The sequence below is a fragment of the Canis lupus genome, chromosome 7 (genome assembly GCF_003254725.2).
Source record: "Canis lupus dingo isolate Sandy chromosome 7, ASM325472v2, whole genome shotgun sequence".
Taxonomy (NCBI): domain Eukaryota; kingdom Metazoa; phylum Chordata; class Mammalia; order Carnivora; family Canidae; genus Canis; species Canis lupus.
The window spans coordinates 39,306,400-39,323,294 of record NC_064249.1 but is presented as its reverse complement, the minus strand read 5'-3'; the positions used below and the strand labels follow the sequence as shown (position 1 = coordinate 39,323,294).

Here is a 16,895-nt window from a genome sequence, read left to right as displayed (position 1 = left end):
GGTATGGAAAAGTGCTTTGGAAACAAATTCTCATGAGTCCATGCTGTGTCTAGCACCCCTTTTCACTCTTAACATAAGACAGAAAAATGGGAAGCCCTGCAACATGCTTCTGGATGCTTTGATCATTAAAAGTGTCTCACCCTAATTTGTTTGCATTGGCTTTTTGGTGTCCTTGCACGTGTTTCCACCCGGAAAGCAGTGCCGTGGGCTTGCAGGTGGAGCGTGCTTATCTTCCTCTTGTAAAGTGGGTGAAGGGCCATTTTGAAAGAGGGGGTAGAAGAGGGAGTCTTCATGATGCTTAGCGAATGGTATCCATGAAGGTGTGGACCTATAACTCCATTCCTCATAAACCACTGCTATCTTCACGGCCCCGGGGGTCTGTGCACGTGCACAGACACTGCACCCTCCCCTGGAAACACCGCTGCCTACAGCGGAATCAGCAGGCACGGACCGCAGCGACGGAGCTGCCATGCTTTGCGGTGTAGCCTGCAGAAGCCAGGCATGAATTCCGCTGGGTGGGAACAGGAGATGGAGTGTGGACGATCCACAGCAGGTGGCTGCGTCAGAGGAGGGGTGCGGTGCCACCCTGGGCCCTGTGGCCTCGTGGTCAGCTTTCTTTTACCCCAGATCATTTTATAACGTGTTGACTGGTATTTTATGGCGTTGACTCTCAACTCTTGGCTAGTTTACCAAATGTAAGTGATGACTCGCACATCTTCCAAAAGACCTCCGTGCACCGGGCGTCCCCTCACCGTCCGCTCCAGCCTCTTCCAGCATCAGTCATCCTGGGTCTCGGCGGCGATGGGTCCCGCGCGCTCACCCGACACATCCCCGTGTCTCCTCTGCGGCAGCCCCGAGGGAGGGGACCCAGGGTAAGCGCTCAGTACGCGGCGGCTGCGCGAGCAAACAGGCCATGTGACTGCGACCTTCCTCAGAGAGAAAGGAGGGCTGTGCGCACGGGCCTCGCTCCGTCCCGCTACACTCCTCGCTCCTTCTGGAAGCTTCTACGGTAATGGACCCGTCCCGGCCCCGGGGCATCAGGCCGGTGTGCGGTGGGAGCAGATCACACCTGGGTCTCACCCGCGCGGCCTATGTGCTGTGCCCCGTGGAAGGAGGCACGCCCAGCGTCGTCTCTGGGGCAGCCTCCCAGCAGCGGCCAGCCAGGGCCTCCCGGTCGGCTGCAACCCCAGCCCCCAGCGTGCACTGCACGGGGCCGCCCCCTCCCCCCAGCGTGCACTGCGCCTCCCTCCCCCAGCGTGCACTGCGCGGGCCTCGTGACCACACCGTAAGCTCCGTGCGTTGGAGGCTCGTGGCCGTGGCCGGAGACTGGCGGGCGGTTACGGCCAGGAGGGTACGGGGCGCCATCCCTCTAGGCGGTCCTCGCCCGGCTCCGACGCCTACGAGCCTGACCTTCACCTCTTGGCCCCAAAGGGGGCCGAAGCAGCCGCGGGACCACGGGGCTGCGGGTGAGGGTGGGCGGCCTGGCCCCTTGCGGACACTCGCCCTTTGCGTGCGCCTGCCCAGTGGGCCAGAGGGGTGAGCCCCGGGGCGGGGTGGGGCCCTGGGGTGCGCAGGGCTGGGGAGGCGGGGTCAGGTGAGCGGGCTGGGGGGTGTGGCAGGACCCGCGGAGCAAGGCGGGGGAGGTGGCGGGTGTGCGGAGCGGACCGGGGAGCCGGGAGCGCGGTGGGGGTGGGGGTGGGGGTGGGGCGCGGAGCCAGGGGAACCCGGCGCGGTGGTGGTGCTGGTGGTCGGGCAGGGCCGTGGGTCCGGGCGGGGCTGGCCTGGGACCGGCCTGGGGGTGTCTAGTGGAAACGGGCCTCTTCGTTCCTCCAAGTACCGCCATTGGGCGCAGCCCTCCGCGGGCTCACCTTGTCACCGTACGGTTGTTTACCTGCCCTTTATCAGGCCAAGTGACCTCTTCTAGTCCCTGATTCCTCTGTTAGGTTTTGTTTCTGCAGTCGTAATTGAGTCACAAACCCCGGAAACCGCCTCTGCTTACCGTGCAGTATCTACGTGTAAGGGTACGGACGTCATTTAATAGAGATGTGAATAGCTTAATCGATACGGCGAATTAATGACACGGATACTGCGTTCATGAAATAGACTTTACTAAGCTATCTGTGTATCGCACGTGTGTGCCTTGATGCTTTGGATTTGGTTTTCTAATATTTAGGATATTTGCATTTCTGTTCAGAAGTGTTACTGTCTATGATTTTTTTGGTGCCTGGACTTGTTCAAGTAAGTTTGGTAGTTTTCCTTTATTTCTGAGAGTTTGTATAGTATAAGAATTTTCTTTTCTTTGCATATCTGATAGAGCTCACCTGTAAAACTCCTCCGGTCTGGTGTCTTTTACTGTAGGGTAAAGGAGAAACTTTTGAGTACTGTTTCTTTTTTTTTCTCTCATCAGCTTTAATGTTACTGATCTTGATTATTCTTTGCTTTCTGTTATATTAATTTCTCTTAGCTTTTTTGTTCATATCCTGGCTTTATTGAAAACATCAATAAATGCACACAATGCTCTTAAATTTTAATTTCTAAGCTCTAAGAACTAATATAGCTGCATCCACCAAGTTTGAATACGATATTTTAATTGTTGAGTGGTTTGAGAGAGCAACTTCCAGTTTTATTTTCTTTTTAATCCATGGTTTATTTAGGGGTGCTATTTCAAATCCAAATAGGGAACATTTTTAAAAAGTGTAATTTTGTTGACTTACAATTTATTTGGATTGGACTCTATTGGAAAATGAGTCTTCGTAATACTGATTCTTTGAAGTTTGTGAATTCTTTTTTTACCTAGGATGTGGTCAATTTTCATAAGTGTTTTTTGTGATTTAAAAGTAAATTTCTTACATACTGAGTTCTTAGGTCAAGCTTATTCGTGAGGGTCAAATCTATTGTTACTTTTGTTCACTTGATCTGTCAATCACTGGGATGGGTGTAAAATACCTCACTGTCATTGTTTTTCTGAAAAGTCATATTTTTTTGTGATTTTTTTTTCTGGTTTTGCTTTATTTTGAGGTAGTGTTAGGTATATAAAAGTTATAAGTTGTAGCTTCTTGATGAATTGTCCCTTCTAATACTATGTTGAGACCCAGTTTCTTCACTTTAATGCTTTTTCCTTCAATTCTGTTTTTTGTCTGGCAGAATATTGTTAACAAGTTTTCTTTTGGTTTTCATTGGCATGGTATAGTGTTTTCTATTCCTTTATTTTATTGTGAAATATGCACAACATAAAATTAATCATTTAACAAGTGCAGTTGAGCAGTATTCATACTGCTCCAGGATTTGTCCTCATCCCAAACTAAGATTCCATACCCATTAAACAGTAACTCCCCGTTACCCCTTCCTCCAACTCCTGGTCACCATTCTTCTACTTTCTGTCTTTGTGAATATGACTATTTTAGGCACCTCATATAAGTATAAGCATACAATATTGGTTCTTTGTGTTTGGCCTGTTTTACTTAGTGTGATGTCTTCTAGGTCTATCCATGTTGTAGCTCATCAGGATTTTTTTTTTTTTTTGTGAGAACAATTCATTTTTTCAGCAGATTTCATTTTTACAGTAGTGTTATAACTGTAGTCACTATGCTACACATTATTCTCAGATCTTAATCATTTATAGATGAAAGTGTGTACACTCTTTCTAGTTTCCCTAGTAACTCTTAGCAACCATTTTTTTTCTTTGTTTCTGAGAGTTCAACTTTTTTTTGGATTCCACATATAAATCACACCATGCAGTAATTCTCTTTCTCATCTGGTTTGTTTCACTTAGCAAAGTGCCCTCAAGTTAGGTCCATGTTCTCACAAACTGGATTTCCTTCTTTCAAATGGCTAATATAACATTATATATGTACACCATATTATCCATGTGTCCATTGACACTTAGGTTCTTTTTGTATCTTAGCTATTGAGAATAATGCAGTGAACATGGGAGTGGAAATATCTCTTCAAGATTGTTTTCATTTCCTTTGGATATATTTCCAGAAGTGGGATTGCTGGATCATATGGTAGCTCTATTTTAATTTTGTGAGGAGCCTCCATACTGTTTTCAAAGTGGCTGCACCAATGTACATTCCCACCAACAGTGCATGAGGATTTGCTTTTCTCTACATCCTTCACAACACTTGTTAGAGTTTTTTTTTTTTTTATAATGGCCGTTTTAACAGGTGTAAGGTGTTATCTCATGGTTTTGATTTGCATTTCCCTGGTGATGAGTATGTTGAATACTTATGTCTCTGTTGGCTGACCATTATGTCTTTATGTCATTATGTATGTATGTGGAAAATCAGCCCATTTAAATTGGTTGTTTATTTCTTTGCTATTCAGTTGTGTGAATTCTTTATATATTTCAGATATTAACTCCTTATTAGATGACTTGCAGATGTTTTCTCCAATTCTGTAGGTTGTGTTTTCATTTTGTTGATGGTTTCCTTTGCTATGAAGAAGCATTTTCATTTGATGTAGTCCCACTTGTTTATTTTTATTACCTTTGCTTTTGGGCTCATATCTGAAAAAATCATTGCCAAGACCAGTGTCAAGAAGTTTATCTTCTATGTTTTCTTGTAGTTTTATGGTTTTAGGTCTTAAATTTAAGTCTTTAATTCATCTTGAGTTAGTTTTTGTGAGTTAATATGATTCTGTACCTAATTCCAGTGTGTGTGTGTGTGTGGGGGGGTGGTGAGGGGGGGTTCCCTCATATCACCAAGCAATGCTCAGACACCACCTGGTGTCCTACAATTCAGCTCCCTTCTGACAGCATCTGGAGATCACATCAGATTTCATAGGCTAAGTGCTCAATCCTGTAACGCTGTACCCATCCTACCTCTTCTCCCCACTTCAGATGCCAGTCTCAAGCCCAGGTTCTCGCCTTTTCCTCTGAACAGCTGCAGATGGGAGGCTCTAATGACCCCCATTTTGGGTTCCATTACTTTCCTAGAGTGACTCACAGAGCTCAGAGAAATATTTTACCGGTTTATTATAAAAGGATGTAACTCAGAAACCTCCAGACAGATAAGAGGCCTAGGACAGGGTATGGGGAAAAGGCACAGAGCTTCTATGCTTTCAAGTGAACCACACTCTATGAACCTTCATGTGTTCACCAGCTCAGAAGCTCTCTGAAACCCATCCTTTTGATTTTTTTTTTAAATGTGTGTTTTAGAAGTGTGTACACCTGTGTGTGTGTGGGGGGGGAGGGGATGTGGTGAATGGGAAGGGCAGAGGAAGGGAGAGAGAGAATCCCAGTCTCTATGCCCAGCTTGGAGCCTATGGGGAGGCTCCATCCTACAACCCTGAGATCATGAACCAAAATCAAGAGTTGGACACTTAACTGAGCCACCCAGGTGCCCCTCCTTTTGTGCTTTTATGGAGGCTTCATTACATAGGCAGGATTGATTAAATCATCGACAGTTAATTTAACCTGCAGCCCCTCAAGAGATCAAGGTGGGGGGCTGAAAGTTCCAACTCTCTAATCAGTCTTAATGATGGGTTCTCTTGGCAATCAGCTTCCGTCTTTAGATGAGGTCCAAAAGTCACCCATTAATGGAACAAAAGACTCTTGTAGCATTCACTTAGGATATTCTGGGAGTTTTAGGAGCTTTGTGCCAGAAATGAGGACAAAGACCAAATATATATTTCTTATAAAGCACAATATCACAAAGGTGTAAGATAGTGGTCCGGTTTCATTCTTTTGCATGTGGCTGTCCAGTTTTCCCAACCATTTGTTGAAGAGACTATGCTTTCTCCATTGAATATTCTTGCGTCCTTTGTCATAAATTAGTTGATCCTGTATGTGTGCATTCATTTAAGTCATAAAGTGTGATGCTTCTAGCTTCATTGTTCTTTCTCAAAACTGCTTTGGCTTTGAATATTTGGAGTCTTTTTTGGTTCCATGAAAATTTTAGGATTGTTTGTTCTATTTCTGTGAAAATGCCATGGGAATTTTGATAAGGATAGCTTTGAATCTGTAGACCATTTGGTGCAATATGGATGTTTTCATATTCTTCCATCCCATGATCATGGTAGATTGTTTCATTTATTTGTGTCATCTTCAGTTTGTCACATTTATTGATTTGTGTATTTGAGCCATCCTTGCTTCCCAGGGATAAACCCCACTTTCTCATGTTGTATCATCCTTTTATTGTGCCATTAATTTAGTTTGCTAGTTTTTTGGTTGAGGGGCTTTGCCACTTATTCCTCAGGAATATGGGCTATAATTTTATATTCTTGTAGTTTCTTTTTCTGACTTGGGATCAGGGTAATGCTGGCCTCATAATATAACCCTGAAGTGTTCTCTCCTTTTCCCTTTTTTGGAAGTTTGAGAAGGATTAACATTAGTTCTTTAAATGTTTAATGGGATTTATCAGTAAAGCCATCTGCTTCTGGGCTGCTTTTTTGAGGATGTTTTTTTATTACTGTTTCAGTTTCCTTGTTATTTGTTCAGATTTTGTTTCTTTCTGATTCAGTCTTGATAGGTTGTATGTTTCTAAGAATTTTTCTGTTTTTTACTTGCTGAATCATTATATTAGGACATAAATGTTCTTAATATTCTCTTATGATCCTTGATATTTCTGTGGTATCATTTGTAGTCTTTTTTTTTTTTCGTTTCTGATTTTGAGTTTCTTTTTTCTTACTTTACCTAACAGTCAGTTTATGTTTTCAAGATCCAGTTGTTAGTTTGTATCTTTCCTTTTGTTTTTCTAGTCTCTATTTCATTTACTTGTGCTCTGATCTTTCTTACTTCCTTCTGCTAACTTTGTGTTTTTTTCCTCTAGTTCTTTAAGTTATGAAGTTAGGTTATTTATTTTAGATTTTTTAAAAAAGTTGGTCATTATTGCTATAAACTTTTCTCTTAGAACTACTTTTGCAGCATGCCATAGTTTTTGGTATTTTTCCATTTTCATTTGTTTCAAGATATTTTTTATTTTCCTTTTGATTTCTTCTTAGACTTATTGGTTGTTCAGGACTATGTTGTTTAATTTCTATATGTTAACTTTTCAGATTTCCTCCTGTTTTTGATTTTATTTCTAGTTTCATAACATTGTGTTTGGAAAAACTACTTGATATGATTTAAAGTCTTCTTTAATTTCTTAAGACTTGTTTTGTGGTCTACCATATGATCAATCCTAGGAAAAGTTCTGCATTCCCTTGAGAAGAATGTGTACTCTGCCGCTGTTTGATGATATGTTTTGGATATATCTGTTAAGTCCATTTGGTCTAAAGTGTAGTTCAAATCAAATATTTCTTTCTTTTTTTTAATTTTTTTATTTTATTTTTTATTTTTTTTTAAGATTTTATTTATTTATTCATGAGAGACACAGAGAGAGAGAGAGAGGCAGAGACACAGGCAGAGAGAGAAGCAGGCTCCCTGTAAGGAGCCCAATGTGGGACTCGACCCCAGGTCCCCAGGATCACACCCTGAGCTGCAGGCGGCACTAAACCGCTGTGCCACCAGGGCTGCCCTCTTTTTTTTTTTTTTAAACAGATTTATTCAGCGTCATGATCAGACTATTAAATTTAGCAATCAACAGAATGGATGCAAAAAAAAAAAAATTCTACATTAAAGCCCTTTGTTGGAATGCTTTACACTTTCCACAGAACAGAAAGTAAAATAACCTGTTATACAATTAGTCACAAATACAGTCCTCGAGTTTTTTGCCCATCCACATGAGTATTGTCTAAAATATGTCTTCTTTGTGGCAGCTAGGCCCTGCCACCACTGTGCTTGGCTGAGTTCACAAATCTGTTGTAACCTGTAGCTTCCCTGTCACTTCTCTGCTCTCCCTTCCGGCTAAGCTTTGTTTTGTGGCAGTAATTAAAACCTTCTGCCCCTGCCATAGCTGCTGCTGCTGCTGAAACCGTCATAGCCACCTTGGTTTCATGGTTTGGCAAAGTATTGGCCTCCACCACCATAGGGGCCAGAGCTTCTGCCTCCAAAATTTCCTCCTTTCATGGGTCCAAAATTTGAGGATTGATTGTTGTAATTGTCAAAATCATTATAGCTTCTGCCACCTCCAGAGTTGCTTCCATCATTACCAGATCCATTATAGCCATCTCCACTGCCACCGTATCCACCACCACCTCGACTGCCACTGAAACACCTTGACCACTGAAGTTCCCTCCACGACTAAAGTTGTCATTCCCACCAAAACCACCTCCATGACCACCACCAAAGTTTCCAGAACCACTTTGGTCTCTTTGGCTGGATGAAGCACTAGCCATCTCTTGCTTCGATAGGGTTTTCCTTACTTCACAGTTGTGGCCATTCACAGTATGGTATTTTTGCATGACAATCTTGTCTACAGAGTCAGGGTCATCAAATGTCACAAAAGCAAAACCTCTCTTTTTGCCACTGCCTCGGTCAGTCATGATCTCAATCATTTCAATTTTCCCATACTGTTCAAAATAATCTCTTTGATGATGTTCTTCAGTGTCTTCTTTACTGCCACCAACAAAAATCTTTTTCACAGTTAAGTGGGCACCAGGTCTTTGAGAATCTTCTCTTGAGACAGCCCTCTTTGGTTCCACAACTCTTCCATCCGCCTTGTGTGGCCTCGCATTCATGGCTGCATCCACCTCCTCCACGGTGGCATATGTAACAAACCCAAAGCCTCTGGAGCACTTGGTGTTTGGATCTCTCATTACCACACAGTCCGTAAGCGTTCTCCATTGCTCAGAATGGCTCCTCAGACTCTCATCGGTTGTTTCAAAGCTCAAACCTCCGATGAAGAGCTTGTGCAGTTGCTCAGGCTCTTTGGGAGACTCTGACTTAGACATGATGGCAGTGGGAGGGGAGACTTCAATGATGCTTACTTGACAGCATTCAGGGGCAGAAAAACCAAATATTTCTTTCTTGAGTTTTGTCTGGATGACTTATTTAAGTTGAAAGAGTATATTAAAGGTCTCCGTTATTATTGCATTGCTATATATTTTTGCTTTCAGATCTGATAATAATTTGCTTAATATATTTAGGTCCTCTGATGTTGGTGTATAGATGTTTACTGTTATATCCTCTTGATGATTAGACCCTTATGTCATTATATAATGACTTTCTTTGATCTAGTTACAATTTTGGACTTAAAGTCTATTTCATCTGATATAACTTCCCCTAGTCTTTTTTAGTTACCATTTGCATGAAATATCTTTTTCTCTTTTCTTCGAACCTGTATATGTTCTGAAAGCTGAAGTGAGTCTCTTGTAGGCAGCATATGGTTAGGCCTTTTTGAATCCAGTCAACCACTCTTTATTGGAATGAATATTCAGTGCATTTGCATATAAAGTAATTATTTACAGGTGAATACTTATTATTGTATTTTTCTAAATGCTTTCCGGCTACTTTATAATTTCTTTGTTACTTGTTACCTCCTTTACCATTTTCTTTTGTGGCTTGATAATTTTCCAGAGTGGTATGTCTTGACTATTTTACCTTTTGTGTATCTACTATAGGTTACCAAGGGGCTTACATAAAACCCCTTATAGTAAGGATAGTCTGTTTTAAGCTGAAAACAGCTTAACTTTGATTGCATATAAAAACTCTAGCCTTTTATTTCTATCTCCTACACTTTATCGCTTTGGTGTCATAGTTTACCTCTTTTTGTGTTTTATATATATATGTGTATATGTTATTTTAGCTATAGTTATTTTTAGTATTTTTGTCTTTCAAGTATATCCTAGAGTTAAGTGATTTATGTAATAACACTCTTACAGTATTATTCTAAATTTGCCTATATTCTTAACTTTATTAGTAAGTTGTAAGTTTTATACTTCCATATGTTTTCATATTACTAATTAGCACTTCTGCATTTCAGCTTGAAGAGTTTCCCTTAGCATTTCTTATAAGGCAGGTCGAATGGAGGTGAACTCCTTCAGCTTTTATTTGAGAAAGTCTTTATCTCTCCTTCATTTCTAAAGGATAGCTTTTCTGGGTAAAGTATTCTTTTTTTTTTTTTTTAAATAATAAATTTATTTTTTATTGGTGTTCAATTTGCCAACATACAGAATAACACCCAGTGCTCAGCCCGTCAAGTGTCCCCCTCAGTGCCCACCACCCAGTCACCCCCACCCCCTGTCCTCCTCCCCTTCCACCAACCCCAGTTTGTTTCCCAGAGTTAGGAGTCTTTCATGTTCTGTCTCCCTTTCTGATATTTCCTACCCATTTCTTCTCCCTTCCCCTCTATTCCCTTTCACTATTATTTATATTCCCCAAATGAATGAGACCATATAATGTTTGTCCTTCTCTGATTGACTTATTTCACTCAGCATAATACCCTCCAGTTCCATCCACGTCGAAGCAAATGGTGAGTATTTGTCGTTTCTAATGGCTGAGTAATACTCGATTGTATACATAAACCACATCTTCTTTATCCATTCATCTCTCGATGGACACCGAGGCTCCTTCCATAGTTTGGCTATTGTGGACATTGCTGCTAGAAACATCGGGGTGCAGGTGTCCCGGCGTTTCATTGCATCTGTATCTTTGGGGTAAATCTTTACCCAGCAGTGCAATTGCTGGGTCATAGGGCAGATCTATTTTTAACTCTTTGAGGAACCTCCACACAGTTTTCCAGAGTGGCTGCACCAGTTCACATTCCCACCAACAGTGCAAGAGGGTTCCCTTTTCTCTGCATCCTCTCCAACATTTGTGGTTTCCTGCCTTGTTAATTTGCCCCATTCTCACTGGTGTGAGGTGGTATCTCATTGTGGTTTTGATTTGTATTTCCCTGATGGCAAGTGATGCAGAGCATTTTCTCATGTCCCATTTACAATTGCACCCAAAAGCATAAGATACCTAGGAATAAACTTAACCAAAGAGATAAAGGATCTATACCCTAAAAACTATAGAACTCTTCTGAAAGAAATTGAGGAAGACACAAAGGGATGGAAAAATATTCCATGCTCATGGATTGGCAGAATTAATATTGTGAAAATGTCAATGTTACCCAGGGCAATTTACATTTTTAATGCAATCCCTATCAAAATACCATGGACTTTCTTCAGAGAGTTAGAACAAATTATTTTAAGATTTGTGTGGAATCAGAAAAGACCCCGAATAGCCTGGGGAATTTTAAAAAAGAAAACCATATCTGGGGGCATCACAATGCCAGATTTCAGGTTGCACTACAAAGCTGTGGTCATCAAGACAGTGTGTTTACTGGCACAAAAACAGACACATAGATCAGTGGAACAGAACAGAGAATCCAGAAGTGGACCATCAACCATTCATTATGGTCAACTAATATTCGATAAAGGAGGAAAGACTATCCACTGGAAGAAAGTCTCTTCAGTAAATGGTGCTGGGAAAATTGGACATCCACATGCAGAAGAATGAGACTAGACCACTCTTTTGCACCATACACAAAGATAAACTCAAAATGGATGAAAGATCTAAATGTGCGACAAGATTCTATAAAAATCCTAGAGGAGAACACAGGCAACACCCTTTTTGAACTCGGCCACAGTAACTTCTTGCAAGATACATCCACAAAGGCAAAAGAAACAAAAGCAAAAATGAACTATTGGGACTTCATCAAGATAAGAAGCTTTTGCGCACAGCAAAGGATACAGTCAACAAAACTAAAAGACAGCCTACAGAATGGGAGAAGATATTTGCAAATGACGTATCAGATTAAGGGCTAGTTTCCAGGATCTATAAAGAACTTATTAAACTCAACAGCAAAGAAACAAACAATCCAATCATGAAATGGGCAAAAGACATGAAGAGAAATCTCACAGAGGAAGACATAGACATGGCCAACACGCACATGGGTAAAGTATTCATTGCAGTTTTTTCCTTTTAGTACTTTGAATATATCATCCCACTCTCTCCTGGTCTGCAAGATTTGTGTTGAGAAATTCCTGATTGCCTTTTGGGAGTTCCCTTTGATGAGTTGAGTTTCATTTCTTCTGCTGCTTTCAAAATTTTCTTTGATTTTTGATAGTTTTAATATGATGTGCCTTAGAGAAGTGCTCGTATGGGGACTTACTAACTTCATGCACCTGGATGTCTCCCCCTTTTTCCTTTCCCATGTATGGGAGTTTTTCAGGCATCGTTTTAAAAAGCCTTCTGCTCCTCTCTCTCTCTCTCTCCTCCTTTTGGAACTTCCATATCCTAATATTATTTTCACTTGGTAGTATCCTGCAATTCATATATTTCTTTAATCTTTGTCATTCCTCATCTTTTTTATCTGATTGGATAATTTCAAATGATCTTTGAGTTCATAGATTTTTTTTCTTCAGCCTGATGAAGTCTGCTGTTGATGCTACTGCAAGTTTTTTTTTTTCATTAATTATATTCTTTATCTCCAGAATTTGTTTGGTTCCTTTTTATGCTTTTTATCTGTTGATCTTCTCAGTTTACATTTTATTTTCTTGATCTTCTTTAGTTATCTGTGTTCTCTTGTAGCTCACTGAGCTGCTTTAAAATGATTATTTTGAATTCTTTGTCCAGCAATTCATATGTTTTCATTTCTTTGAGATCTGTTATTGGAAAATTAGTGTGTTCCTTTGGTGGTATCATATTTCCTTAATTTTTTTTTGTGTACTGTGGTAGTCTTGTATTGATATCTGTGCATTTGATGGAGCGGTCATCTCTTCCAGTATTAGGGACTTGTTTTGATGGTTAAAGATCACCTGTGGGTGAGGGCACTGTCTTAATGGGATGTGGCAGCTCTGGCTCTAGGGAAGACCCAACCACATAGTTTCTATGTAGCTTCTTCAGTGAGGTCAGTGTTGGCATAGTTTTAGGGGTTCTCAGTAGCCTAGGCTACAAGTGTTCACAGTGGCAATGAAGACTGTTGGGGACTTCCATATCCTTTTTCCTCCTGTGTAGACTGTTATGGTTGAGGGGATCCCTCCTGGCACAAGGTCTGGCTCCTGAGCCCCCTTGTAGTGGTGGTGACACTGGTGTCTGATATGTGGGCACTTTGGAATACCAGAAGCTCTGGGGTCTGAGGAAGTAGCTATTCCACAGCAGTGGTGACTTCAGTGGCTGCCATGTAGATTCCTGTAGAGCAGCCATGGGACTAGGGTTTGGTGCATGGGACTGTGCAGAGCAGCACGAAGGTGGAGTGTGAAATGTGCATGCATGTGGAGCACTGGGACTCTGGAATCAAGGCACGTGCAGGATTGGGGCATGTGGCAGTGCTGGTCCTGGGGCAGCATGGTAGCAGCTCCTTCTGGGGAGAAGGGCACAGTAGAGTCTCCATCTCTGGGTGTTTTATTGGCAGTAGTGCCTGTTGGTTATCTCAGTAGCTGATGCTCCTGGTGTCCTCTGTGGAGCAGCATGCTAGGATCCCCATGACAGACACTATAGGATCCTCTACTGTGAGTGCTGTGTGGAGTCTGTGCTATTCTGGAAGCTGCTGAGATCCTCAGTGGCGAAGGCTACCAGGGTCCTCTGCAGAACATGTCTCTGGGGACTGTGATGGCAGCCCCTGTGTGACTGATACAGCCCACCTTGTTTGTTCTTAGCCAGACCTCCCAGCTCAGTCTCCCCAGGGATCCTTTCCACATAATTGTTCTCTTTTTCCTCCACTGCCTTGCTGTAGTTCTTAGTTGGGACTCTTGAGCACCCAACCCAGGCCTATTTTTGTTCATGGGTAGCAATCTACTTACTCTTTCTTATGAGAGGACAAAGAGTAGCATTTCCTCCCATTACCTTGTTCATGTCCAGAGGCCTGCTCTCATCTTTATTTTTTCTTTCTCCTTTCTTTGGATTTATAAAGTTTTGCTCTAGCTTCCATTCTTCTGGTATACGCATAGGCTTTTTTTTTTTTTTCTTTTTTTTTTACTTGTCAGTACCTTTTTAGATGCATCTTACAAGTTCTGATATTTAATATCTTAGCATTTAGTTCTTAATATTTTGAAATTTTAATTATGATTCATTCTTTGAACTATGAGTTAGACAGGTGTTTCTTCATTTCCACATTTATGGGATTTCACTTTTTACTGCTTTATTTCTAATCTGATTACATTGTGGTCATAGAATTTGGATTATATGATGATAAAAATGAAATTTGTTGAGATTTACATTAGGACCCAGAGGGTGGTTAATTATGAAACTGTGCCACATGCGCTTTAAAATACATACAGTCTCCATTTCTTGAGCATATTTGTTAAGTCAAATTTTAAAATTAGATTATTAAACTTTCTATTGTTACAGTGTTTTGTTTTGGTGGCAGAGGAGTTGGCCTGATTTACTGAAATGAATTCATTAAAATGTTGCATTATCATACTGTATTTGTTTTTTCTTCTAGTTCTTCCAGTTTTTGAATTATGTATTTTGCTTATATACTTGCATTATATATTTTGAAGTTATTTTGTTAGGTGGAAGTTCAGGACTGTTTTATTTTCCAGTGAAATGAACCTTAATCATTATGTAGTGAACTTTCTTTTGTTTAGTGACTCTGCCTTAATATGTATTTTTTCTGATAGAAATATAGCTATAGTATCTTCATTTTGCTTAATAGTTGCCTCATAAATCTTTTACTATCCTTTTCTTGCATTTGTTTTGTATCTTTCTGTTTTACAGATTTATCTTTTAAATAAGGTATAACTGGATTCCTCCCTCCCCCACCCAGTTTTTCTGCCTTTGTCTTTTTTAGAAAATTTGGAGCACTTATATTGATTAACTATTACGTTTTGGTTTATTTCTGCCACCTTGTTTTGTGGTTACCACAGAAGTTTTAAGATGTGTGCTTAACTTACCAAATTGTAAATTTAATCATTTTCCATCTTTCTCCAGATAATATAAGAATCTTAAAACAATTTAATTTTGATCATCATCCTCCTGACCTCTGTGCTATTGTTTGTTGTATAGTTTAGTTCCTTCTCACTTTTAATCCCTCAGGAAATAATTACTCTTTTATGCAGTTAGTATTTATTTAGGTGTATACAGTATTCATTATTGCTACTGCTGAGAATTTCTTACATCTTAGATCTGTCATCTTAGGATCATAGTCCTTTTTGAAGTCCTTTAGAGTACATTTTATGTGTGTTTGTTGATTTTATTTGCCTGAAATACATTATTGCCAGGTATAGAATTTTAAGTTGACAGTTACTTTTCCATTGCACATTGGAGATGTTATTCCACTGTTTTAATTTTGTGTGCATTATCACGAAGCCCGTACCTAGTCTGTTTTTCCTTTTAAGTAATGTGTCTCTGGCTACTGTTATGATCTTCTCTTTGCTTTTGGAATTCTACAGTTCCACTGTTTTGGAAGGGTGCGTGTGTCCATGTGCATGTAAACACTTCTATGTTCATCCTGCTTAGAATTTGTAGGATGTGAAACTGTAGGTTGGAGTCCAGAAAACTCTGTTGTTGTATTGCCCAATTTACCTCTTCTTCCAAGCTTTTGATATGTATTATGTCTGATTTGTCATTCTCTCCTGTTATTTAACCTGTCTTTTCATTTTTTTCATCTCAATGACAATTTTTTCACATCTACCTGAAGAAAAATCAGAGTAGTGCTAGGGAAAGGGAAGGAAGGAATATTTTATAGGCAACCTACCGAAGTCAACCACACCTGTCCTTTATTTATTTTTTAATGTTTTAAATCCTTGTTTTATGTTAATACATAGTTGTGGTTTTTTTTCTCATATTTGGGGGAGGTTCATGCACCATTTTAGTTCTTCTATGCTTATAGCCCGACATATAGTTTCAACCTTTATGTTCTGTGCAGTCTAGGTAGCATCTGTTGGCTCCACATTGTGAAATAAAGAAATTAGAACATAATTCATGCATTTACATTTTATCTGATACCTCATACTCCCTAATTTTTATTGGATATATTATAATTTTAGCTCTTTTTGGGGGTACCTTTATACTTTTAAATAATATAGTTAAACTTTTTTGTTATTTTGTTACTTTGCTTATCACATTTAAGGAGTATCTGTTGACCTGTGTTTTTGAAAGATAAGGAGCATAAATATTCCTTGTATTCCATTTACTTATTCTCCCTTCTTGATAATTTTAACTCTTCATAGCTATACTACCAAGGTTCTACTCTGTATGGTAAGTCCTGAAGTTGTCGTGACCTACTTCTGTACCGAAATGAATTTAATGCTCTTCCTATTACTTCTTTGATTATCATATTTTTGTCTTCATTGCTGCGAGGGTGGAATTTATTATCACATACATTTTACAAGAAGTGTTCATGTGGATGATACTTCACTGAATTTTACATGTGTGGAAATGTTTGTTAGCTTCATACTTACATGAAAACTTGGCTCGGTATGAACTTCTTAAGCCACACTTATCTCCTGAGGAAATGTTCTGGCATTCGAATGTTGTTGTGGAGAAGTAAAGGTTAACTTTTTTCCTCTTGTCTGGTAGGAAAGAGGAATAACTCATTTGGTTTTTTATACTGTTTGATAGTGAGATCAAACAACTTCTCTCTCTCTCTCTCTCTCTCTCTTTTTGATATGTGGTGGTGGTGATCATAGCATGAAAATATACTCCAAAGTTAAAGTAGATGTTGCAGTTAACATATATACTCTCTGGTAGGGGCTGGCAGATGATGGCCAGCCCCTACAAGATAGGTCAAATCTGGCTTGCCATCTTTTTCTATGTCCAGAGGCTAAGAATGGTTTTTATAAAGGAATAATGTTGAGCAATTTGATGATGGGTAACACTAGCCTTGAATCCCTATATGTAACATGTTACCTTTCTCAAGAGAATTCTGTTTCTTTGTTAATAGGAGCATTTAAATAGGAATATTTTTAAAAAGTTGTATTTAACTATTTTCATATTGAATTTCATCAATAAAATATTTACAGAAATTTGTTTTCTCTTGCTGTGTGAATAATGTGTAACATCTTTGATTTTTTGCCCTCTGATCCTCAAGCCTTTTTCCAGAAGAATTCTGCTGACCTCTACTCTGTTGTAAATCCAGAATGGGTTT

The 16,895-nt window shown here is 40.0% G+C and overlaps 1 protein-coding gene across 15 annotated transcripts in view; it reads left to right on the top strand.

Annotated features, from left to right (window-relative positions):
- Window positions 1–16,895, top strand: part of DNAH14 (dynein axonemal heavy chain 14) — a 475,011-nt gene that overhangs the window by 142,466 nt on the left and 315,650 nt on the right. For 10 of the 15 annotated variants that reach the window (XR_007411998.1, XM_049112482.1, XM_049112479.1 and 7 more), the window contains exon 1: window positions 1,268–1,466. The exons of 2 other annotated variants lie outside the window; for them this stretch is intronic. The gene's annotated coding sequence lies outside the window, so the exon portion shown is untranslated. Of the gene's footprint in view, window positions 1–1,261; window positions 1,537–1,814; window positions 2,022–16,895 lie in introns of those variants that run through there. 3 more of the 15 variants (XM_049112474.1, XM_049112473.1, XM_049112475.1) reach the window with 3 other exon arrangements.